General features: G+C 46.2%; 1 protein-coding gene across 1 annotated transcript in view; it reads left to right on the top strand.

Moving 5' to 3' along the window:
- Positions 1-9,885: 9,885 nt before the first annotated feature.
- Positions 9,886-27,533, top strand: part of LOC141114289 (NXPE family member 1-like) — a 297,268-nt gene continuing 279,620 nt past the window's right edge. The window contains exon 1 of the mRNA XM_073607890.1: positions 9,886-10,248. The gene's annotated coding sequence lies outside the window, so the exon portion shown is untranslated. The remainder of the gene's footprint in view (positions 10,249-27,533) is intronic.

The raw sequence follows: 27,533 nt of genomic DNA, 5'->3' as shown, positions 1-27,533 counted from the left end.
GTCCCCCCAAAACACACAGACTCTGGAACCCGTTATATGCCATATTAGAATGATAAGACTGAATTATACTGTTGGGACACATCCTGTGAGGAGATGCTAATGTCATCATCTCCACTCACCTGTCTGATGTCAGCTATAATGGGTTTAATGTAAATAAGTTTAGTCTAGGTTCTAAAGGTATTCAACTCATTGTTGTTTGTTCTAATTAACCCTGTGTTGATGTTTATGGTAATGTGTGTTAATTGAATGAGCTGATCACATTGTCCTCTATACAATGTAGGAGACGGGACGACTCCTATTGGAGCTAATGTTAATTAGGTTAATTAGGTTATGTTTGTATTGTTAATTGTAATTAGCTCCAGCTATTGTGTTTATATTCCTGTGTGAAGCTCGGTGACCACAAGTCTGGGCGAAAGGTCATGTCTCAGCCACCTAGGCTGTATAAAGGATGAGATAATTAGCTCATGTTAATTAGGTTAGCTTTGAGTCAGCCTGGTGTATAAATGTGTGTGATATCTCAAATAAAAAACAGTTCTGATGTACTCCAAGACTGGTGTTGTCTAGTTCTTGGGGGTTCCTATAGCCAGATCCATTGGACTCGTGTTCCAGAACTTAGGAAGCGGTATACTGACGGAAGCACTCAAGCGGAGTGTGGGACGTTCCGTGACATTGGTGGCAAGCAGCGGGAAAGCTTCCTACAGTCTGGGACATCCAAACTTCCATCTGGATCCAAGGTCCAGATAGCAGGAGAGGAGAGGTACAGATACCAGCAGCCATGGATGAGGAATTCAGAAGGAGGTTGCGAGAGATGCAGATACAGCACAGAGGACCAGTATCGGAGCAGGTCCTGCTGGGATGGTGTGATTCTATTCGCTGCAAACTCTGGAAGGAAGCGCTAGCCCGTGAGCAGCGACACCAGGGAAAAGTTCTCCCCTCCATCGAGGAAAGGTACTGGTCGCAGTACGGACTGCGGGTGCGGTTTTTGGGAGAAAAACCACACAAGAAGCAGACAGCTGAATTAAGCAGGCTGGTCTGGGCAGAGATAAAGCTGGATGAGAGCTACAGAGCCCTCCGGTGGCATGTATCCCAAGCATGTCCCTGGATAGCGGATGACAGCCCAACGGAAGGCTTAAGCTATGGCGGCTTGGGACTGTTGTTTGTGAAGCTGACAGGGGACCCTAACTTTGGGAGTGATTTGGAGCGGCGGGTGGACGAAATCATGGATTTCAGAGAAGGGCTACTGAACATTTCGGAAGTGCACTGGGCACAGGAAGATTTGGAGTTTCTGGCCGTTCAGGAATGGGAGCTAGAGATCGCCTACAGACGCCTGCTAGACATTGCTCAGTGCCAGGGCTGGGCTCCCTTTGCCTGGGACTATCAGGAAATACCAGCTGAAGATCTGGTAACTGAACAGAGGGTCCAAGACCTCTGTCCCACACTTTTACCAATTCCAGAGACTGGGGATTTAATAGACGTTTCTGTAGAGGAGGAACCACCTGGCAAACCCCCAGCAGAAGCGCTGGCAACCGGACAGAGGGTCCAAGACCTCTGCCCCACACCTGCAGCAATTGTGGAGGCTCAGGCTGAGAAGATGGCAATCACTTCCCAGCAGCAGATACAGGGGGAGAAGGGAGAGGAGGTGTGTGTGTTGTCCCTCCCCAACAGTTGGCCAGGGTGGAGGAAGTGGGCTTTCCTCCCCAGCAAAGATCCGTGTACCTGGGAGACAGTACCATCGACATGTCGTCCCAGCAGCCAGATGAAGGAATGGAAAAGGAAGCAGCCGGCTCACCTCCCCAATGGCAGCTACACAGTTTGGGAGTGGAGGAAGCCAGCCTCCTGCCCCAACAGTTAGCCAGAGCAGAGGATGCGGAGTCCCCAGCAGAAGTACTGGCAACAGGGCAGAGTGCTACCAACCTCTGCCCAGCACCGGCAACAACTACAGAGTTCCAGGGAGGCGGGGCAGTCGGCCTCCCTCTCCAACAGTTAGCCGGAACAGATGGTGTGGGTTTTCCAGCAGAAGGGCTGGCAACAGGGCCGAGGACTGCTTGACTCTGCCCTCAACTAACAGAGGATGGATTTCCTGTGAAGGTGGATGGGACTTCAGTCTCCACCTGTATACTCCAGGGATGCTGGGCAGTGGGCCCAGATCCCCAACAGCATGACAGAGTGAGCCCAGACACCCTGTCCTCTCTCCAGCGGCAGAAAGGATTTCAGGGAGAAAGGCCAGTCCAGGCCTCTCCCCAGCGGCAGATATGTTCTCTGAGAGAGGCAGAGGTTGGCTGGGTGAGTAATGCTTTGTTTGGAACAATTTATTTGGGGTACTGTGTGGGTACAGGCAGTAGAGGACTGGAGCTGTTTACTAACTTCGGAGTCAACCCGTCTGGGGTCTCCTCCTGTGTTAGTCTCCTGCGGAAAGGGGAGAAATGTCACAGACCTAGCCAGAACAGAGGCTGTTGGAGAGGACTGTATGCAAGCCTGTTGCCCACCGATTATGGGCCCTAGCATTTGGGGGAATGGTGCTCTCTGTGAGCTGTATGCCTGGGGACCCTGGGGTTGGTGTTACTTTGGATTCAGCTCCATGTCCCCCCAAAACACACAGACTCTGGAACCCGTTATATGCCATATTAGAATGATAAGACTGAATTATACTGTTGGGACACATCCTGTGAGGAGATGCTAATGTCATCATCTCCACTCACCTGTCTGATGTCAGCTATAATGGGTTTAATGTAAATAAGTTTAGTCTAGGTTCTAAAGGTATTCAACTCATTGTTGTTTGTTCTAATTAACCCTGTGTTGATGTTTATGGTAATGTGTGTTAATTGAATGAGCTGATCACATTGTCCTCTATACAATGTAGGAGACGGGACGACTCCTATTGGAGCTAATGTTAATTAGGTTAATTAGGTTATGTTTGTATTGTTAATTGCAATTAGCTCCAGCTATTGTGTTTATATTCCTGTGTGAAGCTCGGTGACCACAAGTCTGGGCGAAAGGTCATGTCTCAGCCACCTAGGCTGTATAAAGGATGAGATAATTAGCTCATGTTAATTAGGTTAGCTTTGAGTCAGCCTGGTGTATAAATGTGTGTGATATCTCAAATAAAAAACAGTTCTGATGTACTCCAAGACTGGTGTTGTCTAGTTCTTGGGGGTTCCTATAGCCAGATCCATTGGACTCGTGTTCCAGAACTTAGGAAGCGGTATACTGACGGAAGCACTCAAGCGGAGTGTGGGACGTTCCGTGACAGGTACTTACCCCTACCATTTCACTAAAAAACTGTCAAAAATGTTAAAAATGACAAGAGACAGTTTTTGACAATTCCTTTATTTAAATGCTTCTTCTTTCTTCTATCTTGCTTCATCTTCTTCTTCTGGTTCTTCTGGTTCTTCCTCCGGCGTTCTCGTCTAGCATCTCCTCCATGGCGTCTTCTATCTTCTTCTCCTTGGGCCGCTCCACACCCATGGCATGGGGGGAGGCTCCCGCTATTCTCTTCATCTTCTTCATCTTCTTCTCTTCTTCCTTCTTCTCTTCTTCTCTTCTTCTCTTCTTCTCTTCTTCTCTTCTTCATTTTCTTCTCCGGGCCGCTCCGCATCCATGCTGGCATGGAGGGAGGCTCCCGCTGTGTGACGGCGTCTCCTCGTCTGACGGTTCTTAAATAATGGGGACGGGGCCACCCGGTGACCCCGCCCCCCTCTGACGCTTGGGACATGACAGGACTTCCCTGTGGCATTCCCCGTCACAGGGAAGTCCAGTCAAGTCAAGTCACCGTGCGTCAGAGGGGGGCGGGGTCACCGGGTGGCTCCGCCCCCTGTTATTTAAGAACCGTCAGACGAGGAGACGCCGTCACACAGCGGGAGCCTCCCTCCATGCCAGCATGGGTGCGGAGCGGCCCAGAGAAGAAAATGAAGAAGAGAAGAAGAGAAGAAGAGAAGAAGAGAAGAAAGTAAGAAGAGAAGAGAAGAGCGGGAGCCTCCCCCCATGCCATGGGTGCAGAGCGGCCCGAGTAGAAGAAGATAGAAGACGCTGCGGAGGAGATGCTGGACGAGAACGCCGGAGGAAGAACCAGAAGAGCCAGAAGCACCAGAAGAAGAAGATGAAGGAAGATAGAAGAAAGAAGAAGCATTTAAATAAAGGAATTGTCAAAAACTTCTCTTGTCATTTTTAACATTTTTGACAGTTTTTTAGTGAAATGGTAGGGGTAAGTACCCCCTTACCATTTCACACAGGGGGGGCGGGATCTGGGGTCCCCTTGTTAAAGGGGGCTTCCAGATTCCGATAAGCCCCCCGCCCACAGACCCCCACAACCATCGGCCAGGGTTGTGGGGATGAGGCCCTTGTCCTCATCAACATGGGGACAAGGTGTTTTGGGGGGCTACCCCAAAGCACCCTCCCAATGTTGAGGGCATGTGGCCTGGTACGGTTCAGGAGGGGGGCCGCACTCTTGTCCCCCCCTCTTTTCCTGTGGCCTGCCAGGTTGTGTGCTCGGATAAGGGTCTGGTATGGATTTGTGGGGGGACCCCACGCCGTTTTTTTTTTTTTTTGGCGCGGGGTTCCCCTTAAAATCCATACCAGACCTGAAGGGTCTGGTATGGAATTTAGGAGGAACCCCACGTCATTTTTTTTAAAATTTTGGCCGGGGTTCCCCTTAATATCCATACCAGACCTGAAGGGCCTGGTATGGAATATAGGGGGACTCCCACGTCATTTTTTTTTTTTAATTTTGGTTCGGGGTTCCCCTGTGGGGAATTCCCATGCCGTTTTTATCAATGAACTTTTATGTGTATTGTCGGCAATGCAATAGTTTTAAATGGGTTTTTATCTTCGAAATGTCATTTTGCTGTCAGACTGTTTTAAACACGGGAAACATGCGCCCCTTTACAGGCATACTATAGACACCCCCAGGTACAAAATTTAAAGGGATATTACACTTTTATTGTTTGACTTTAAGCATTATTAAAATCACTGCTCCTGAAAAAACGGCTGTTTTTAAAACTTTTTTTTGCATTGATCCATGTCCTCTGGGGCAGGACCCAGGTCCCCAAACATTTTTTATGACAATAACTTGCATATAAGCCTTTAAAATTAGCACTTTTGATTATTCATGTTCGTGTTCGAACAAACTTTTTTCCTGTTCGCATGTTCTGGTGCGAACCGAACAGGGGGGTGTTCGGCTCATCCCTAATCTATATATATATAGATATAGATATATATATATAGATAATATATTCTATTGCTTTATTATTTTATATTCTATGTTATTGTATTTTTTAGAAAATCGTTTTTTATTTTTTTCAAATTCGATTCGAATTTGTTTTCGAATTTGAATCGAATTTGTTTTCGAATTCGATCATTTTTTTTCGGATTCATTTAAATTAGTTACTTTTGTAATTCGGAAATTCGGATGCATACAAATTTCCGAATAATGAAAAATTTGTCCGAATTTAGATTCGGAACGAAACAAAATGCACATGTCTAGCGATTTTGTCATTTTGGACCGAATTCCAGTTAAAAGGGCCGGGGTGCAATTTTGGTCTGGCGCTACGGGGGAAGCCATAGGGATGTCCCCTACGTCAGAGGGGGGGCGGGGTCACCCAGCGATGACACCATGTGGCCCCGGCCACAGTTTTAAAAGAGCTGTCACCTGCGAGGATGCGTCATATGGCGTGTGCCTCCCATGGAGGCAGACCTTCTTTATTTTTTTTTTCCAGTCCATCGGCGGAGGTGAATGGACTTTGGGGGACAGTTTTAATTTTTTACTTTTTAATAAAGGACTTCTCCAACGGTTTGTGTTGTTTTTTTTTACCATTTTCACACTTTTTTTGTGAAATGGTACGGGGACCTGAAGGGCCTGGTATGGAATTTAGGGGGAACCCCACGCATTTTTTTTATACATTTTGGTTCAGGGTTCGCCTGTGGGGGAATCCCATGCTGTTTTTATCAATGAACTTTTATGTGTATTGCTGGACCGACAATTCATTATAGCCACGAGTAGTTTTAAATGAACTTTTTTTCCTTTAGAAATGTAATTTTGCTGTCAGATTGTTCTGACTGATTGTTCAAACATGTGTCACTTTACAGGCATACTATAGACACCCCACAGGTACGAAATTTAAAGGAATATTACACTTTTATTCTTTCACTTTAAGCATTATTAAAATCACTGCTCCCGAAAAAACGACCGTTTTTAAAACTTTTTTGCATTGATAGATGTCCCCTGGGGCAGGGCCCAGGTCCCCAAACACTTTTTATTACAATAACTTGCATATTAACCTTTAAAATGAGCACTTTTGATTTCTCCTATAGACTTTTAAGGGGTGTTCTGCAGCTTTCTAATTTACCGCGAACACCCCAAATTGTTCTCTATTCGGCGAACGGGCGAACAGCCAATGTTCGAGTCGAACTCATGTTCGACCCGAACATAAAGCCCATCCCTACATAGCATCCACATGCTAATGCTAATTCATCAAGACTGATGGTAAGTGCACCAACGTTGCTTATGGGCCCCAACTATAGCCAGCAGAAGAACACCATAAAGGGCCCCTAACTATTATTCATTTAAAGACTGCCTCTGCCAAGTTAATCTAGGCCTAGTGTAGTTACCATGAATGCACAGTACACCAGTGATTGTCTAAGAGCATGCACAGTGTAAGAGCTGTATGTGACTGCATGCTATCACACAAGTACTGACACATGGTAGCCACAGTTATTTATGCAACCAGCCATAGCCAATATAAGAGGAGCCAGTATGAGCATGTGCAATGTGCAGCAAATAGACAGAAAAGGCCATGGCCCTGGGTGTACAATCAATATGTGTTGGAATATCCACTTGTAGTTTCCACATGATCATGTAACAATGCAGAAGCACAACTGGGAGAAAGTTGTCACCTCATAACAGATATAGCTGAAAATCAGATCTTCATGGCAGGATCACCAGTTCGTTTTCAATGAAAGCTTTAAATTTAAATATTTTGAACACAAGTTTTGAAACAACAAATTAAAGCTTATGTAGCGGTCACCTACTTTTATGTAGGTGAGCTTTCTGTGTTTAAATGACAAAGTACGGTTTCAGGTACATTTAGGCAGGCTTGCATTGTGATTCCAGGCCTGGTTGTTTATTTTGAGAACTGGGAGTGTCAGTGTAGTGCAGGGTGTGGTCACCTGTGCTTGGACCCAGAGATGCCTCCTCTTACTTTCAGTGGAATTGGTTCTGGAAGAGAGGCTGGACTTGGGATCTGAGTGACAGGCAGCTCATGTGTGGAGTTCTGGCCAATCATTAATTTGTTTGGCAGGAGGCGGGACTCCCATATAAGCTGGGGTCACATGCTGTTGAGGAGTCATGGAGAGGGAGAGATCAGAGAGAGAGCCCCCTGCGGGGAGCAAAGCAGAGCTTCCCCCCTATGGGGAAGGGGGGGACCAGGCCACACAGAAGAAAGAAATTAGTGACAGCGCACAGCATGTAGTTGCTGGTGTCGCTGGACGCCCCTGCAGGGAGGGGAGCGTGCCAGGCTGGAAAGAAGGGATGGAGAAACCATTCGGAAGAAGTAGCAACTAAGCGGAAGAAAACTGGGCGATCGACCGTTTTTGAGTGGCACATGGACTGTTGATCAAGTGAGTGAAAGCCCAGGGGAACGGTACTACCAGAGGCTGAGGGATGTTGGTACGCAAGTCAGTGAGACAGGTGGTGATGGCCTGTGACTTTGCGTTCAACAATGCCCCGGGATTCCAATCAGTCAGGTGGGAATTATTCAGAGTGATCTCTTCTTTAGCTCAACTTGGAAGTATTGTACAGACAGGAAGTAGTGGTCAAAAGGCAGAAGTAGAGCTCCGAGCACAGATAGAGATACAGATTGTTCTAAGAAGGTCTACGGGTGAAGAGGTTATTCAGAGTGACTCTTTACCACAATAGCCTATGTATTCTCTAGTAAATCTACCCAAGTCTATATGCAAAGAGTTATTCAGAGTGGCTCTTTGCTATTCGGTTTCATTATTCTCAAAGACCAGATTACAGTGGCGGAACTACTGCCATAGCGACACACGCGGCCGCTATGGGGCCCGCAGCCTTTAGGGGCCCGGTGAGGACAGGTGGCTCCGCGGGTGACAGCGGGTGAGAGCAGGCGGCTCCGCGGTGAGAGCGCGGGCGGCTCCGAGGGCTTTCAGGCGGTGAGTCAGCTGGGCGGCTCGGCTCCTGTGTGAGCGGGCTGGCCAATCAGGGAGCTGGCAGCCGGGGGTGCAAAGAGATGACATCATCTCTCACCGCCCGGCGCCCTCCCTGCATCCCTGAAGTGCAGTTCCCCCCTCACTGTGCAGGCAGCCTCGGGAAGCAGAGAGATGACCTTATCTCTCTGTTGCCTGACTCTGGGACACAGCGTGAAAGTGACACAGCAAGTGTCAATCCATAATGTGTGACAGGTGAAGTGGCAAGTGACAATCCGGGACGTGGCAGCCAGTGACAATCCGTAATGTGTGGCAGGTGACGTGGCAAGTGACAATCCAGGACGTGGCAAGTGACAATCCATAATGTGTGGCAGGTGAAGTGGCAAGTGACAATCTGTAACATGTGGCAGGCGATGTGGCAAGTGACAATCCGTAATGTGTGGCAAGTGACAATCCGGGACGTGGCAAGTGACAATACATAATGTGTGGCAGGTGACGTGGCAAGTGACAATCTGTAACATGTGGCAGGCGACGTGGCAAGTGACAATCCAGGACGTGGCAAGTGACAATCTGTAATGTGTGGCAGGTGACGTGGCAAGTGACAATCTGTAATGTATGGCAGGTGACGTGGCAAGTGACAATCTGTAACATGTGGCAGGCGACGTGGCAAGTGACAATCCATAATGTGTGGCAAGTGACAATCTGGGACGTGGCAAGTGACAATCCGTAATGTGTGGCAGGTGACATGGCAAGTGACAATCTAATGTGTGTCAAGTGACAATCTGGGACAATCAGTAATGTGTGGCAGGTGACGTGGCAAGTGACAATCCGGGACATGGCAAGTGGACAATCAGCAACATGTGGCAGGTGACATTCTGCAACGTGTGACAAGTGACAATCTGCATCTGGTGGCAGGCGACGTGGCAAGTGGACAATCCGCAAAGTGTGGCGGGTGTGTGGCAAGTGACATTCCGTGACAAGTTGTATCTGGTGGCAGGCGACGGTGGCAAGTGACAAGCTCAGGGCTCCCACTGATTCTGCATTATGGTGAGTTGAACTATTTCATTTTATATAACAGAACAGAAATTGGTTAGGAGGCTGGAGGTCAGCAATGTTTGTCCTTTAGGGGCTGCATACAGTATACTGCATACTTTGTTGTTCAAAATTAATATAAGCTGTTGCCTGGGTACTGTGCCACATGGGTGCGGTAATCTGTTGTTCAATGGCATTAGTTCTTTTTTTTGTGGAGGGGGCGGTTTGCAGGGGGGCGGTTTGCAGGGGGGGCCCATACAACATTTTGCTATGGGGCCCTGTGATTTCTAGTTACGCCCCTGTCAGATTACTTCAAGTTTTCCCATGAGAGGTTATTCAGAGTGACTTTTCATTATCCACAATGTTCTAAGTCTTTGCATAAGAAGGCAAAGGAAAGATTATGAAACAGCAAAAGAGCATCTCAGAAAACCCTTTTCTTCCTATCCCAGTTCATGTTATACAAATAAAAACAAGAGAAAAAGTACAATATGGACTATTTCTATTTCTATGGGCTGCAATGTACTATGTGGTGAATGTGATTTACGGATAGAAAAACAAACTGCAGCTAGGTCGTGCGCTACACTTATATGAGATCTTATTGGTTGAAAGAAGTTTGAAAAGGTGAATATACAATATATATTGTCATCTTAGTTTTGTATGTTGTATGCTGCATAATTTGGTGATGCATTCAGGAAGGGGAAACCGAAAGGACACAATTCTAACTTTGCTCCTAAAGAAGAAACTTCCGTTTCCACCATATAACCACACATTTATATCTCTGTTTTGACTGAACTAGCTTTTCTTTTCATAATATTGCAACAAGTCTGCAAAAACTATAAAGAGTCCCAAGTGCTTATCATGGAAAAAAACACAGAACACTGCAAGGAAGGAAGTTGAAATGTATGGGAGCCGTGCACAGTTATTTTAGGGCAAGATACTGTTTAAAATTGCGAGCTGTGGAACTCCTCCCTGAAGTTTTCTAGAAATTAGTAAGCTTCAAAGTTGTTAGCATTGCCCAGCCTCCGGACAGAGAACTTCACTCAAATCTGTCAGCACCAGGTAAGAGATCCGAGCCTGGTACATCGCACTGATATATTATATATATATATATATATATATATATATATTTATTTATTTTTTTAAAATCACGTAATATATTATAATTATTCCTTCCTTTTTGTGTGTGTGTGTATATCTATATCTATCTGTATATAGATAGATAGATAGATAGATAGATAGATAGATAGATAGATAGATAGATAGATAGATAGATAGATAGATAGATATTTTTTTTGTTAGTTAGTTTTAGTTCATTTAAAACATGTAGAAAAAATCATAAAACTAAAATAAATAATCATTCAGTAGTAGACAATCACAAAACAACTAGTTACAACTAAAGACAAAAAAAAAATACAATACATGATTTTGTTTACATATCCAAAAAGGAGTGGGAAGCAGTAAAAACTTATTTAATCCTACCCCTTCTCCATAATAATAATACATTTTTCAGAGTCCCATCACTATAAAGTAATAAAATAATTGATAATTCAAATATAATATACCCATGACCAATAATCTAGCTTCACAATCATACACATATATGCATACATACATGCACATACACAGGCAGAACAAATAGAAAAAATAAAATAAAATCAATAACAATATTAATAAACAAACAATAAACACACAATAATAGTTCAAACACCTTCATTCTTGTACCTTGCATAAATCATCTATTTAGACCTCTTTTTAAACTGACATTTCTTGAGCTCCATATTGAAAGTGTTTCACAGTTTCTCTCCACAAAAAGAAATACAGAAGTTTTTCCTAATTGTCCACACAGTCAGAGTCTTAAAATTAAATATTCCCTATATATATATATATATATATATATATATATATATATATATATATATATATAGAGCTACATATATAGATATATATCTCTATCTATCTATCTATCTATCTATCTATCTATCTATCTATCTATCTATCTATCTATCTATCTATCTATCTATCTATCTATCTATCTATCTATCTATCTATCTATCTAGAGAGAATTATTTATTAGTATTTAAATATATATATATTTATGACATTTTTACATTGGTCATATACAGATGATGATTGCATCACCCAAAAGCACAGAACTGCATTTAGGTTGCTCACCTGGTCGTTCACAGAGGAACACAGAAGTTTTCAAAATTTGCTAAAAAATTTCCTTGTGAGCAGGGCCCAATCCATTCCTCATCTACAAAAGTGGTACAGGTGAAAAGAAGATAAAAACAAAATTGTGGTAGATCGTAATATATTTATTTAATTCAGTGTATAAAGTATATCTAAAAACATTTTTTAAGTAGGGAAAAGATAAAGTAAACAAAATAAACGAAAAGCCATTTTTAAAATTTTCAATAAAGTTTAAATTTAAATAAAGGTTAAAAAAAGTTTAAATAAAGATTAATTTTAAATAAACTAGATAAGGGTCAAACCCCTATCAAGTCCTGCTGAGGAGATTTCTCTTCACCTCTGCAATGGGAAATCTCTCCAAAGTGAATGGAATTTCACTTTTCACAAATGGGCTGCAGGAAAATTTGAGTTTGATCAGCACTAGGGATGAGCCGAACACCCCCGGTTCGGTTCGCACCAGAACCTGTGAACGGACCGAACATTTGCACGAACGTTAGAACCCCATTGAGGTCTATGGGACTCGAACATTCAAAATCAAAAGTGCTCATTTTAAAGGCTAATTTTCATGGTATTGTCCTAAAAAGGGTTTGGGGACCCGGGTCCTGCCCCAGGGGACATGTATCAATGCGAAAAAAAGTTGTAAAAATGGCCATTTTTTTCGGGAGCAGTGATTTTAATGATGCTTAAAGTAAAAAAAAAGTGAAATATTCCTTTAAATATCGTACCTGGGGGGTGTCTATAGTATGCCTGTAAAGTGGTGTGTGTTTCCCGTGCTTAGAACAGTCCCTGCACAAAATGTCTTTTTTAAAAGAAAAAAAGTCATTTAAAACTGCTTGCGGCTTTAATGTAATGTCGGGTCCTGGCAATATGGATGAAAATCAGTGAGACAAATGGCATGGGTACCCCCCAGTCCATTACCAGGCCCTTTGGGTCTTGTATGGATATTAAGGGGAACCCCGCACCCAAATTAAAAAAGGAAACAGCAGTATACAGGCTCTGTACTCTGAACAGCAGTATACAGGCGGTGCAAACAAGAGGGACTGTAGGTTTGTTGTTAAGTAGAATCTGTTTGTAATTTTGAAAGGGTACATTTTTAACGTGTTTAGCTCCAGCCAAAAAATCTTTTTTAAGCTTTTTGGAAAACATCACCCCTGTGACATTTGTTTTGCTGTCTGTGCTCCTCTTCAGAAGATTGAACCTCACTTTTTGTCCCAATGACAAATGTTTTTTGAAAATTTGCTTTTTTTTGTGAAACAAGGATGGGTGATAAAGCATCAGTGGAAGGGAGAAATGTTTTTCCCATATTAACTCTTACAGGAGAGAATTTCACTTCCTAGGGGTAGATTTCATCTCATTTCCTGTTGCCTCCTTCCATTTGCAAGTAGGAGTCGTTTGTAAGTTGGATGTTTGAAAGTAGGGGCCTGCCCTATATACTCAGCAGAAATTTGGGCCTTAGGTGTTGTTGTGGTCACAACACTGTAAGCCCTCACAGGACCCTGCTGTGAAATATTAGATCAAGAATTGTAATTACATGCCCCTGTTGAACAGGGGCTGAAAAATTGGGCCTATGGTGGTGGTGGTGGTGCTGGTGCCACAACACTGTAAGTCCTCACTCGCTCTTGGTGGGTGCAGAAATGGGCCCTGCTGTGAAATATTAGATCAAGAATTGTAATTACATGCCCCTGTTGAACAGGGGCTGAAAATTGGGCCTTAGGCACTGGTGCTGGTGCCACAACACTGCATCCCCTCACAGATACTCTAGTTGGAATGCAGGAACGAGCCCTGCTGCAAAGTATTGCATTAAAAATTGTAATTACACGCCCCTGTTAAACAGGGGCTGAAAAATTGGGCCTTAGGCACTGGTGCTGGTGCCACAACACTGCAACTTCTCACAGAAACTCTAGTTGAAACGCAGGAACGAGCCCTACTGCAAAGTATTTCATCAAAAATTGTAATTACACGCCCCTGTTAAACAGGGGCTGAAAAATTGGGCCTTAGGCACTGGTGGCGGCGCCCAGAACCAAAAATGTTCTTACAAGCTATCAGCGTGATCATTGAGGAGGAATTGCAAGGCCTCCTGAAGATGTTTCATCCTCTGCTCCCTCTGCGACGGCAAGATAAGGTCCGCAACCTTACCCTTGTAACGTGGATCAAGGAGGGTTGCCAGCCAGTATTGGTCCTTCTCCTTGATACCACGAATATGAGGATCATTACACAGGCTTTGCAGGTTCAGGCCATGCAGCGTAGGTTTGCTGTGGCATTCGGTCCGGAGTCCTCTGGGTCACTAAGGACGACATGGTCCGCAGCCACCTCCTCCCAGCCACGTACAAGTCCATATGTTTCTTGAGACTGATCCCTTAAAGACTGCTGCTGATGCTGAGTGCCAGGCTCCACCTCCATACTCCATACTGACACAATCCTCCTCCTCCTCGTCCTCTTCCTGTGTGATCGGCGGGCACGCAGGAACACTGTCTGGATAAAGGGGGCCTTGAGAGATAAGGAAGTCCTCCTCTTCCTGCCTCTGTTCTGCCTCAAGTGCCCTGTCCATTATTCCATGCAGCGTGTGCTCCAACAGTTGGACAAGGGGGACAGTGTCACTGATGCATGCACTGTCACTGCTCACCATCCTCGTGGCCTCCTCAAATGGTGACAGGACAGTGCATGCATCCTGATCATGGCCCACTGGCGTGGGGAAAAAAAACAAGCTCCCCTGACCTTGTCCTGATGCTATAGTCGCACAGGTACTCATTGATGGCCCTCTGCTGCGTGTGCAGCTGCTGCAGCATGGCCAACGTTGAGTTCCACCTGGTGGGCATGGCACAGATTAAGCAGTTCTTGGGCAGGTTAAACTCCTTTTGGAGGTCCGCCAGCCAAGCACTGGCATTATATGACCGGCGGAAATGCACACAGACTTTCCTGGCCTGCCTCAGGACATCCTGTAAGCCTGGGTACCTGTCCAAGAACTGCTGCACTACCAAGTTGAGGACATGAGCCAAACAGGGCACATGGGTCATTTGTCCCTGTCGGAGGGCAGAGAGGAGGTTGGTGCCATTGTCGCAAACCACAATTCCTGCCTTAAGTTGGCGTGGCGTCAACCACCTCTGAACCTGCCCCTGCAGAGCTGACAGAACCTCTGCCCCAGTGTGGCTCCTGTCCCCCAAGCACACCAGCTCATGCACCGCATAGCATCTTTTGGCCTGCGTACTTGCGTAGCTCCTTGAACACCTACGGAGCACCGCTGGTTCCTAGGACAAATCACAGGAAGATGCCATGGAGGATGAAGAAGAGGAGGGGGTGGAGGAGAGAGGTGTGTCACAATCATCAGTAGTGGCATTTTGGAGGCGTGGTGGCGGAACAACCTCCAACACTACTGCACCTTGTCCTGCATCCTTCCCAGCTGCCAGCAGAGTCACCCAATGCGCAGTGAAACTTAGGTAACATCCCTGTCCATGCCTGCTGGACCATGAGTCAGCGGTAATATGCACCTTACCGCTGACTGCCCTGTCCAGCGAGGCATGGACCTTCCACATGCCGGTAGAGAGCCGGAATCGCCTTCCATAAGAAAAAGTGGCGTTTGGGTACCTGCCACTGAGGAACTGCACATTCCACAAACTCACGGAAGGGGGCAGAGTCTACCAACTGAAAAGGCAGCAGTTGAAGTGCTAGCAATTTTGCCAAGCTAGCATTCAACCGCTGGGCATGTGGATGGCTGGGAGCGAACTTCTTTCGGCGGTGCAGCAGCTGGGACAGGGAAATTTGCCTGGTACAATCTGACGTCGGTGTACTGAAAGCATATTGCCCACAAGCACTTGGCTGTGACACACCTAATTCTACACCTTCATTCCTCTCAGTGCAGGTCTTGGAGAGGACTGAAGGTATAGTGGGGTTGGAGATCTCAGCTGATGAGGAGCAAGGAGAGGTCCTCTTTGTTCTTTGGTGTGGGTCTTTTAGATACGCTTGCCAATGAACTGCATGGCAGGTCAACATATGTCTGGTCAAGCATGTGGTGCCCAAGCGGGAGATGTTTTGGCCACGCGAGATACGCTTGAGACATATGTTGCAAATAGCAGCGGTGCGATCTGATGCACTTGTCTCAAAAAAGGCCCACACCAAAGAACTATTTGAATAACGCGCAGAGACTGCAGCGCCCTGCACATGCGGAGCTTTGGGGTGTGATGCAGTCAGTGTGCTGCCCTTAGGCTGGCCCCTGGAAGGCATCCTGCCTCATTGGTGATGTGCCTCCTCCTCCTCCTCTTCCTCCTCCTCCTCTCTCCTATCAGGCACCCACGCTGAGTCAGTGACCTCATCATCCCCTCCCTCCTCATCACTGGAGCAAACCTGGCAGTAAGCTGCAGCGGGGGGAGCATGACTGCCAGATTGCTGTCCTTCTTGGGCACCCCCTCTGTCCGTGCTCACGTTACTGCCTTCATCTAGCTCAGTATCATCATCAGAGACTTCCAAACGCTGGGCATCCTCCCGGAGCATGTACCCAACACTGTGGTCAAACAGTTCGAGGGACTCCTCAGGAGGACATGGTGGGGCTAGGGAAGGAGTCACTGATGACATTGAGCCGAGGGAAGAGGCCGCTGCTTTGCCAGACAAAGTACCCTGAGCATGGGTGAGAGAGGATGAGGAGGATGAGGACGGCTTGGTCATCCACTCGACCAAGTCTTCCGCATGTTGCGGCTCAACATGGCCAGCTGCCGAAAAAAAGGCCAAGCGTGTCCCATGGCCACGTGCTGATGAGGATGCACCGTCTCCACAACCAGCATTGTTGCCTCTAGACACAGAGCCTGCTTGCCCTCTTTTATTGGCTTGTGACTGTCTGCCTCTCCTTGTTGGCCTTCCAGACATACTAATGGCCTGTAGCTGCACTAAGCTGGGATATATATATATATATATATATATATATATATATATATATATATATACTGATACTGCAGCTAGCAAAATCAACTGCCTGCCTGTAGTATGAGAACACCACCAACCTTCTACAGGTAGCTTTAGCTGAACACTGTGCAGAGCTCGCAAAAAACTAACTTGTAGCTTATTTAGCTGCCTGCGGTAGTGATAGGATCAGGAAAACACCAACAACCTTCTACAGGTAGCTTTAGGTGAACACTGTGCAAAGCTCGCACTACACTAACTTGTAGCTTATTTAGCTTCCTGCGGTAGTGATAGGATCAGGAAAACATCACCAACCTTCTACAGGTAGCTTTAGGTGAACACTGTGCAGAGCTCGCACTACACTAACTTGTAGCTTATTTAGCTGCCTGCGGTAGTGATAGGATCAGGAAAACACCACCAACGTTCTACAGGTAGCTTTAGGTGAACACTGTGCAGAGCTCGCCAAAAAATAACTTGTAGCTTATTTAGCTGCCTGCGGTAGTGAAAGGATCAGGAAAACACCACCAACCTTCTACAGGTAGCTTTAGCTGAACACTGTGCAGAGGTCGCACTACACTAACTTGTAGCTTTAGCTAAGCACCGGGCAGAGGTCGCACTACACTAACTTGTAGATTTAGCTGAACACTGTGCACTGTAAATACTGTAGCTGCCTGACTTTGGTACTAATAGGATCAGAAAAACACCAGCAATTTTCTTCAGGTAGCTGTAAATACTGTAACAACACCTGCCTGCCTGTCAGTAGAAAGATAATAACAGGAATGGATCTAGCTAAACTGAATACAGTAGGTATTGTAGGTTTAGCTGAACACTGTGAGGAGGACACACTATACTAACTTGTAGCTTTAGCTGAACACTGTGCAGAGGTCACACTACACTAACTGTCATGAAGATCCTGCCAATAATCAGCGATCCAGACGCAGGGGGACACGGCCGCGGGTTCCACTGCGCATGCGCGCGCGTTCACGGGTGCTGTCATGCACGGGCACGCGCGCGCGCACTCCCGCTAGTGCCAGGCGGGCTATTTAAACCGGCCTGTCACACTCCATCCCCGCTGTCTGCTCTACAGCGTTCCGTGTGCCTTAACCTGATCTGACCTGTGTACTCTGCTATCTGACCCGGCTTCCTGTTAGACCATCCTGCTATCCGCCTGCACCAGACCCTCTTGGCTTGCCTGACCATCCCTCTGTGTTGTCCCTGGTACCTCTGCTGATCGACCGATACCGACCTCTGGCTTGTTTGACCATCCCTCAGTCTGATACCTGTATCCAGCATTCCAGTCTACTACCTGCTGCCTTGTTCCTGGTTCCAGCCCAGCGTTCCAGTCTACTACCTGCTGCCTTGTTCCTGGTTCCAGTCCAGCGTTCCAGTCTACTACTTGCTGCCTTGTTCCTGGTTCCAGCCCAGCGTTCCAGTCTACTACCTGCTGCCTTGTTCCTGGTTCCAGTCCAGCGTTCCAGTCTACTACCTGCTGCCTTGTTCCTGGTTCCAGTCCAGCGTTCCAGTCTACTACCTGCTGCCTTGCTCCTGGTTCCAGCCCAGCGTTCCAGTCTACTACCTGCTGCCTTGTTCCTGGTTCCAGTCCAGCGTTCCAGGCTACCACCTGCTGCTTGTTCCAGGTTCCAGTCCAGCGTTCCAGGCTACTACCTGCTGCCTGTTCCAGGCTCCAGTCCAGCGTTCCAGGCTACTACCTGCTGCTTGTTCCTGGTTCCAGTCCTACTTACCTGCTTACTTACCTGCTTCCTTATCTGCTGTGGCTCCGGGTCCTCCCTGCGATCCAGCGTCCTCTTCAGCTTCTGGACCCAGAGGGTGTCACCACTCCTGCACTTCCGGTGACTGTCGATCCTGCCAGGCACCCATACCATTCCTCACTCCTGGCCTTCTGTCTCCATTCCAGAGGAACAGGAGTGGGAGCTGTAAGGGAGGTCCTTCTCTGCACTTCAGGCTCACAACCTACCAGGTACGTGACACTAACTTGTAGTTTTAGCTGAACACTGTGAGGAGGACGCACTACACTAACTTGTAGCTTTAGCTGAACACTGTGCAGAGGTCGCACTACACTAACTTGTAGTTTTTGCTGAACACTGTGAGGAGGAAACACCACACCAACTTGTAGCTTTAGCTGAACACTGTGAGGAGGACGCACTACCCTAACTTGTAGCTTTAGCTGAACACTGTGCAGAGGTCACACTAAACTAACTTGTAGTTTTAGCTGAACACTGTGAGGAGGACGCACTACACTAACTTGTAGCTTTAGCTGAACACTGTGCAGAGGTCTCACTACACTAACTTGTAGTTTTAGCTTAACACTGTGAGGAGGACGCACTACACTAACTTGTAGCTTTAGCTGAACACTGTGAGGAGGACACACTACACCAACTTGTAGCTTTAGCTGAACACTGTGAGGAGGACGCACTACACTAACTTGTAGCTTTAGCTGAACATTGTGCAGAGGTCGCACTACACTAACTTGTAGCTTTAGCTGAACACCGTGCAGAGGTCGCACTACACTAACTTGTAGTTTTAGCTGAACACTGTGAGCAGGACGCACTACACTAACTTGTAGCTTTAGCTGAACACTGTGCAGAGGTCTCACTACACTAACTTGTAGTTTTAGCTGAACACTGTGAGGAGGACGCACTACAATAACTTTTAGCTTTTGCTGAACACTGTGCAGAGGTCGCACTACACTAACTTGTAGTTTTAGCTGAACACTGTGAGGAGGACGCACTACCCTAACTTGTAGCTTTAGCTGAACACTGTGCAGAGGTCACACTAAACTAACTTGTAGCTTTAACTGAACACTGTGAGGAGGACGCACTACCTTAACTTGTAGCTTTAGCTGAACACTGTGCACTACACTAACTTGTAGTTTTAGCTGAATACTGTGCAGAGGTCACACTAAACTAACTTGTAGCTTTAACTGAACACTGTGAGGAGGACACACTACACTAACTGTAAATAGTCTAGCTGCCTGACTGTGGTACTAATAGGATCAAAAGAACACCAGCAATTTTCTTCAGGTAGCTGTAAATACTGTAACAAGACAAGCCTGCCTGTCAGTAGGAAGATAACAGGAACGGATCTAGCTAAACTGAATACAGTGTATATATATATATATATATATATGCAACACCTGGAATGCATATATATACACAATACACTGTAAGTGCAGCTAACTCACTGACTGTCCTGCCTAATCTAGCTAACTCAAATGAAATTACACTGTCTCTCTCTCTCTAAGCATGCTGGAACACACTACACAGGGCCGCCGTGCAGGTGGCCTTATATAGTGTGGGGCGTGTTCTAAACCCCCTGAGCCATAATTGGCCAAAGCCACCCTGGGTTTGGCCAATTACAGCTCTCTCTACCGATGGTGCTGTGATTGGCTAAGCATGCCGGTCATAGTGCATGGTTGGCCAATCATCAGCCAGCAATGCACTGTGATGCCGCAGTGAATTATGGGCTGTGACGCGCCACGCGAATTTGGCGCGAATGGCCCATATCGTTCGCAATTCGATGAACGATCGAACATGGGTTTGATTCGAACACGAAGCTCATCCCTAATCAGCACTGTTAATTCTGACTGCGGGGAGAAGGAGGACAGAATACAATGACAAAGCAGGGAGGATTCCAAATGTGTGGAAGGGGGAAGTAGTTCAGTTTTTCCTTTGGTCAGCCAGCTGGCTGAATGAAAAATCTGAATCATGTATGGGAAGCCCTAAAATAAACACCAGCACTTATAGGATGAATCTCTGCAAAGGGGACACAGACAGCAAAAAAACGGAAAATTGTTTCATACTTACTGTAATTTTCCTTTTCTGGTGCCTATCCAAGGCAGCATACCTGTGATAAGCTCCGCCCCTCAGGATAGTTAATACATTATAAAAGTGACAACCATACCCCCACTAGCGTTCTCCTATTATATTGAATACCAAAGGAGGGAATGTATGCTGCCATGGATAGGCACCGGGAAAGGAAAATTACGGTAAGTATGAAACAATTTTCTGTTTTCCTGGTGCCTCCATGGCAGCATACCTGTGATACAATAAATAGCTAACAACAGGGTGGGTAATGCTTATAAAGAAAATTTTATTAAGGTAATACAAGAGCTGACTCAATCGCCCTTCTCCCAAACTCCACTGAACTGAGTGCTCCTGGATCAATTTTGTAATGCCGCATGAACGTGTTTGGGGGTGACCAGGTGACCCCCTTGCAAATCTTTTCTAGAGAGACATTAGCCCTTGCTGCTCAAGATGAAGAGACTGCCCTTGTTGAGTGGGCTTTCACCGCCGGAGGATCCATCCCTTTAGCCCTATACACTTTTTGGATCAGCTTATAGGAAGCAATAGTTCTTGATGTGGCTTCTTTCCCTCTATTTCTGCCCCAAGGAAGTATAAATAGTTTATTTGATGCTCTAAAGGGACTTGTGGCTTGCAGGTAGCATCTTAGCACCTTGGAAATGTCCAATTCTTGCAGTGAACCCGAGAGTGGATCCGTAAAGGTAGGCAGTGCCCAGACTTCCGAGAGAGTGGCCCGACAAGAGACTTTTGGGACAAATCCCCGAACTGTGCGCAGTTCCACCCTATCCGGAAAGAAGGCTATGTGCTCCTCTTCTGCACCCAAAGCTTGTAATTCCTAGGCTCTTTTCCCTGACGTCACTGCAATTAAAAAGACTGTTTTGAGCGTCAGGTTCCATAAGGAAGCGGATTCTATTGGAACGAAAGGCTAAGCCGTCAGACAGTCCAGTACAAAGGGCAGGTCCCAAGCAGGAAAGGAAAGTTTTACTGAAGGTCAAATTTTCTTGACTGTCCTGAAAAACTGAATGATGAGTGTGCCTTCTGCCCATCTTTTCTGGGTAGCTGCCGAAATCGCTGCCACCTGGACTTTAAGTGAACTGAGACTGAGACCAAGGTCCAAGCCAGCTTGCAAAAATTCCAAGAGCAGTGTAGTGGATGGCATTGTAGGATCCGAACACTTGTCTGCTACAAACAACTTGAACTTATTCCATATTTTTGAATACACATAGTTTGTGGCCTTTAAAAGAGTCAAAATCACATTTGCGGAACACCCTAAGGACTGGAATTTCTCCCTTTCAACATCCAAACATGTAGGTTCAGCTTGTGAGGAGCTGAATGCACAAATCTCCCTTGGGAGAGAAGCTGAGGAAACACCGGAATCTTGATTGGGGGACACATGCTGAGGTTCATTGCCCAGGGGAACCATGGCCTCCTCGGCCAGTAAGGAAGAATAGCCACCACTTTGACTGGTTCCCTCGTCAATCTGAGTAGAAACTTGGAAATCAAGGGTCTGGGAGGGAACGCATACGCCGTCTTGCAATGCCATGGGCTCGAGAGGGCATCTACTGCTTCTGATTGTGGATGAGGCAGGTGGGAGAGAAATCTTGGCAATTTGGCATTCATTGGAGAGGCAAAAAGGTTGATTTCCGGAGGATTCTGCAGACTCCTGATCCAATTGAACACCGAAGGGTGAAGAGACCATTTGTTGTTGTCTTGAAAACAGCAAGACAGATGATCCGCCTCTTGATTCAGATGGCCTGGCAGGTAAACCGCTTTCAGATCTAGCAAATTTCTCTCCGCCCACAACATAATGGGCATAACACTGCTGCTCTGTTGTCCAGGCGTACTAGGACTTGCTTCTGGTGCAGATGTTCTCCCAGACTCACTAGGGCTAGATAGACCACCCGTAATTCCAAGACATTGGAGACTACCTCCTTTGTGAGAACGTCCCACCTCCCTTGTACCGCAAGGTGATCGCAGTGTGCTCTCCAACCCACCGAGCTTGCATCAGTGGTAAGAATGGTCCAAGTGGGACAATGAAGAAGACGAGGATTTGAGATTACATCCTCTTTTGACCACCAGAGGAGACTCCTCCTCATGGAAGCCGAGATCGAAATGCATTGGCACAGTGATTTCCTCCTCCATTGCGTTAGTAAGACCATTTAAAAAAGTCTTCAAATGCCAATGAGCCCAGGGTAGTATCGGGATACAGGATGACATGGTCCCAATTAGACTTAAACAATTTGAGGCTGACAGGTGAGAGAGTGTTCTTACATGGCACATCTTCTGGACAATCGCTGTCACTTTCTGGGGGAAGGCACACTGTTCCGGTTAAGGTGTTGAAAAGAGCGCCGAGGTAAATCATTACTTGGGTTGGGGTCAGGAGACTCTTCTCTGCATTCCCCAACCATCCAAATTCCTTCAGGGTGGACAGGAGAATTTCCCTGTGCTCCAGTAGTTGGCCTGGACTGGGCGATAGCAGTAGGATGTCGTCCAGAAAGTGAAAAACTTGCAGCCCTTTTTCCCTGAGGGGTGCCAGGACTGCAATTAACACTTTCGAGAATATCCTTGGGGATGTGCACAGCCCGAAAGGGAGGCACTGGAACTGGAGGTGTGTGGGACCCACTGCCACCCTTAAGAATTTTTGGAAGGCAGAGAGAATGGGGACATGGAAATAAGCGTCTTGTAAGTCTACCGAGATCATCCAGTCTCTCGGCTGGACCATCTGGATGATCGTGTGTAAGGATTCCATCTTGAAAGAGTCCAACTGTATAAATCGGTTTAATTCTTTCAAATCCACTACTGGTCTCCATTCTCCACTCTTTTTGGGAATAAGAAAGAGAGGAGAATAGAATCCTGTGAATCTCTCAGAGGGTGGGACAGGGATTACTGCTTGCTGAACTAGGAGCAGGTGAAGGTATTTCTGCAGAGCCTCCACTTTTTGGGGAGAAGTTGGTTGTTTTGTTAGGATGAACGAGTCTTGTGAGGGATGATCTAGGAAAGGCCAGAAATTAGCAAAACGGACTGTAGATACCACCCAAGGATCTTTGCACCGGCTGGACCAGATTTCTGCTAACCTTTTCAACCTGGAACCTACTGGAGGGAGTTGGAGTGGCCTCCTGTCAAAAAGTTTTCGTCCCCTCCTGGGGATTGGCGACACTCCTCTGTTTGTTTGATTTTAGAAAAGTGGCCTGAGTACGTCTCCAATTTTTTTTGTTATCTCTATTTTGCCGGAAGTGAGAGAAGTTCTTGTTCCTGGAGGATTGAAACACAACTCGAGAGCGTCTCACTCTCCTGTCCTGGGGGAGCAATCCAGATTTTCCCCCAGTCACTCTAGAGATTGCCTTCTCCAGTCTATCCCCAAAGAGAGCCTTCCCGTCAAAGGGGATTTTGCACCAGTTTTGTTTCGATGCTGCGTCGGCTGCCCACGGCTTCAGGCACAACGCTCGCTTGGCCATAATTGCAACATCGCTCTGGCTGAATACCTCACCGAATCAATAGCTGCTTCCCCTATGAAGTCAGCAGATAATTTGAGTTCCTCCAACGCTTTAATGATGTCATTTTTTTGTACATCCTCACGAATGGCTGTCTCAATATTCTTGATCCAGACCCTGATAGCATTAGAGACTGAAGCTAATGCTACTGGCGGTCTTCAGGCTCCTCTGGCCAACTGGTAGGCCTTTTTTAAGTCTGCGTCTATACGCCTATCCAAAGGGTCTTTAAAGGAGGCTGAGTCCTCCATTGGTAGGGTGATATTTTTCGCTAGGCGTACCACTGCAGCATCGACTACTGGAGGAGTGTCCAAGAGGGCAGAATCAGACTCTGTCAAAGGGTATAACTTTTGAAGCCGGTTTAAGGAAAAGCGTTTGTCCGTTTACATTCCCCCTCTATCAGATCTTCTAACTCCTCCATGAAGGGAAAAAAGGTAAGCTTTTTCTTTGAAAACTGGAAAAACAACTTAGTCTTTTTAGGAGGTTCCTCCAACTCTTACCAGCTGATAGCCTGCTTAACTGCAGGGACAAACGGTTGCACTAAGGAGAAGTTAAAGCCTGAGGGTTCCGATTCGTCTGTAGAATCCTCTGAATCACCTCTATCCCCTGTTGATGGGGAAAGTGGCCCTGCGGCCCCTGCATGGTCCGTGGCTGATGTGTCAGGAGTTGCTCCTGAAGACTGGGCTTGAACACTAGGTGTGCCCTGTTGTGAGGGAGACGAATGTATTAACTCGGCTAAAGAGTACTTGACCACTCTTTTTATCAAATCCATCACTTGCTGAACCTCCGCTTTTTCTTGATCAGCATAACCCCGCAAACAGTCCTTGGAGATCAATTTATCTGCCATAGGGATTGCTCCACATGCCCGGCATTTTTTTGTACTTTCCCACCTGGGAGGGCTGGATGACCGATGTCTTTTAGAGGCTGACCTTCCATCAGAATGGTGGTGGGAACTAGTCGATCGGCTGTGCGTAGAACCTGGGCGGAAGTGTCCACTGTGATGGCCAGAAGTCTGATTAGACATGCTTTGGCGTATAGGGCTGAAACGAGAGTAACAGCGTAAAGGCACTCTTTTGTTCGAAAATAAAAAGCGTTTTTTTTTTAAATTTAGGTACGTGCCCTTACCTAAGAAAGCGAGGGCCTTGGTCTGACGGCGGCTGAATCATAACTGCCGGGGGCAGGCAAGGGCAGAAATTCAGCAGGATAGAATACTAGAGTCAAAAGAAAGCAACCAGATAAAATAAAAAAAGGGGAAAAGTCCTACCTCCCCCCTGCCAGCCCACCTGAGGTATAATAAAAATACTTAATTAATATAATATGATATATTTATTATTATTATATTTATTATTTCCCTGCTTTTTTTTTTTTTTTTTATAAAAGGACCCTAGCAGCCAAGCAATAATACATATTTTAAACCCAGCAAAAAAAAGTTTTATAAATAGCAATAATAGAAGGCAACAGACTCTTCTTTTAAGCCCCCACCAGAAACTACTTACCTCTCAAAGAATACTGCTGCCCACAAGAGAACTCTAAAGGCAGGACCTGCTACCATCAGAGCCTGCCATTAACTAAACCCTGAATACTTAAATAGGGAAGGGGGAGGCTAATTCGCCTATTCCCCCTCCCTGGCTCCGCCCCCTAAGAAGAGAGAGGGAGCACAGGAGATTTTGCCCATCAACAAGATGGCGCCAATGGCCTCATCCATCAGTGCATGTGCCGAGTGGCCATGTGACCCCCTCGGCCAATCAGACGCCAATCGAGGCTAGAACACTGCCCCCTCTCGGCGCTTTCGTGCTCCGGCGCTCGCCGCCTCAGGGGAGGCTAAGACAGAGGAGGAAAATGCTGCAAAGTAGAACACAAACAGTAAAACAAGAAACATAGAAGAAAAAAAGGCTCAGGAAGAGAGCCCCTACCTGCCACCTGCAGAAAATCAGTTTAGCCTAAAAGCAGAACCGTTGCTCCTAGTTAGGAAGCCGCATGCTGCCCCAAAAGACCCTCAGAAGGGGCTCCCCTCTTATCAGCGCTGTTAGCAACCCCAGACAGGGGACAGCATCTGGGAGAGGACTGAACCCATACGGAAGCTGCACAAGGCAGAGGCAAGACACGTACTGACACTATCGATCAGGTATGAGGAAAAAAAGGAGAATGCTAGTGGGGGGTATGGTTGTCACTTTTATAATGTATTAACTATCCTGAGGGGAGGACTCCGGGGCAGAGCTTATCACAGGTATGCTGCCATGGAGGCACCAGGAAACGTTTTTTACAGAGGGCATATCCCTTCCCCACTCTATCCAAAACTAAAATTTTGCCTTAAAGGGGTTGTAAAGGTAAATTTTTTTTTTTTTTAAATAACAAACATGTTATACTTACCTTCACTGTGCAGCTCGTTCTGCACAGAGTGGCCCTGAACCTGCTCTTCTGGGGTCCCTCGGCGGCTGTCTCAGCTCCTCCCCGCAATAACTAACACCTTAATGCGAGCTCTGTCTATTGATAAAAGCCAGAATAGATCATAGGCTTTGGTGGCAAAGCATTTTTATCAGCTGGATACCTTCAGACATATGCCCTTAGACCATAGTACTTTGATGCTTTTTTGCCTTATGCAGCATTTTCTTTTTTCTATCGATAAGGAAAAGAAGGATTTTATATAATTCTGTTAAATGATCTTGTCCCTATGTTCACATCAATACACAGGCAAACCAATAGCAATCAGGTGGCATTAATGGCAACACATTTATTACAGGTATTTATATACTATAGCACTGTCAATGTACGCAGTGCTTTACATATTTTATAGTCACATCAATCTCTGCCCTCAAGGGAGTTACAATCTAAAGTCCCTAGATATTGCATTCCTACATATACATACCAGGGCCTATTTAGACAGGAGCCAATAACCCACCAGCATGACTTTAAAGTGTGGAAGGAAACCCATGCCAGCACAGGGAGAACATTCAAACGCCATGCCGGTAGTGTCCTGGTTGGGTTTCAAAACACTTGTTTTGTAAGGCAGAAATGCTAACCACTAATCCACTGTGCTGACCTAGAAAAAAGTTCCAACCACTAAGCCACTGTGCTGACCATAAGAACTGCCAACCATTAAGCCAATGTTCTGACCATAGAAAGAAGTACCAACCACAAAGCCACTGTTCTGACCATAGAAAGAACTGGCAACCATTAAGCCACTGTGCTGACTAGGGATGAGCCGAACACCCCCCTGTTCGGTTCGCACCAGAACATGCGAACAGGAAAAAAGTTCGTTCGAACATGCGAACACCGTTAAAGTCTATTGGACACGAACATGAATAATCAAAAGTGCTAATTTTCAAGGCTTATATGCAAGTTATTGTCATAAAAAGTGTTTGGGGACCTGGGTCCTGCCCCAGGGGACATGGATCAATGCAAAAAAAAGTTTTAAAAACGGCCGTTTTTTCAGGAGCAGTGATTTTAATAATGCTTAAAGTCAAACAATAAAAGTGTAATATCCCTTTAAATTTCGTACCTGGGGGGTGTCTATAGTGTGCCTGTAAAGGGGCGCATGTTTCCTGTGTTTAGAACAGTCTGACAGCAAAATGACATTTTGAAGGAAAAAACTCATTTAAAACTACCCACGGCTATTGCATTGCCGACAATACACATAGAAGTTCATTGATAAAAACGGCATGGGAATTCCCCAAAGGGGAACCCCGAACCAAAATTTAAAAAAAAAAATGACGTGGGGGTCCCCCTAAATTCCATACCAGGCCCTTCAGGTCTGGTATGGATATTAAGGGGAACCCCGGCCAAAATTTAAAAAAAAAATGACGTGGGGTTCCCCCTAAATTCCATACCAGACCCTTCAGGTCTGGTATGGATTTTAAGGGGAACCCCGCGCCAAAAAAAAAAAAAAAAACGGCGTGGGGTCCCCCCAAAAATCCATACCAGACCCTTATCCGAGCACGCAACCTGGCAGGCCGCAGGA

This window comes from Aquarana catesbeiana, linkage group LG12, assembly GCF_042186555.1.
Source record: "Aquarana catesbeiana isolate 2022-GZ linkage group LG12, ASM4218655v1, whole genome shotgun sequence".
Taxonomy (NCBI): domain Eukaryota; kingdom Metazoa; phylum Chordata; class Amphibia; order Anura; family Ranidae; genus Aquarana; species Aquarana catesbeiana.
Note: the sequence above shows the minus strand (reverse complement) of the source record. Positions and strands in the feature narration are given on the sequence as shown.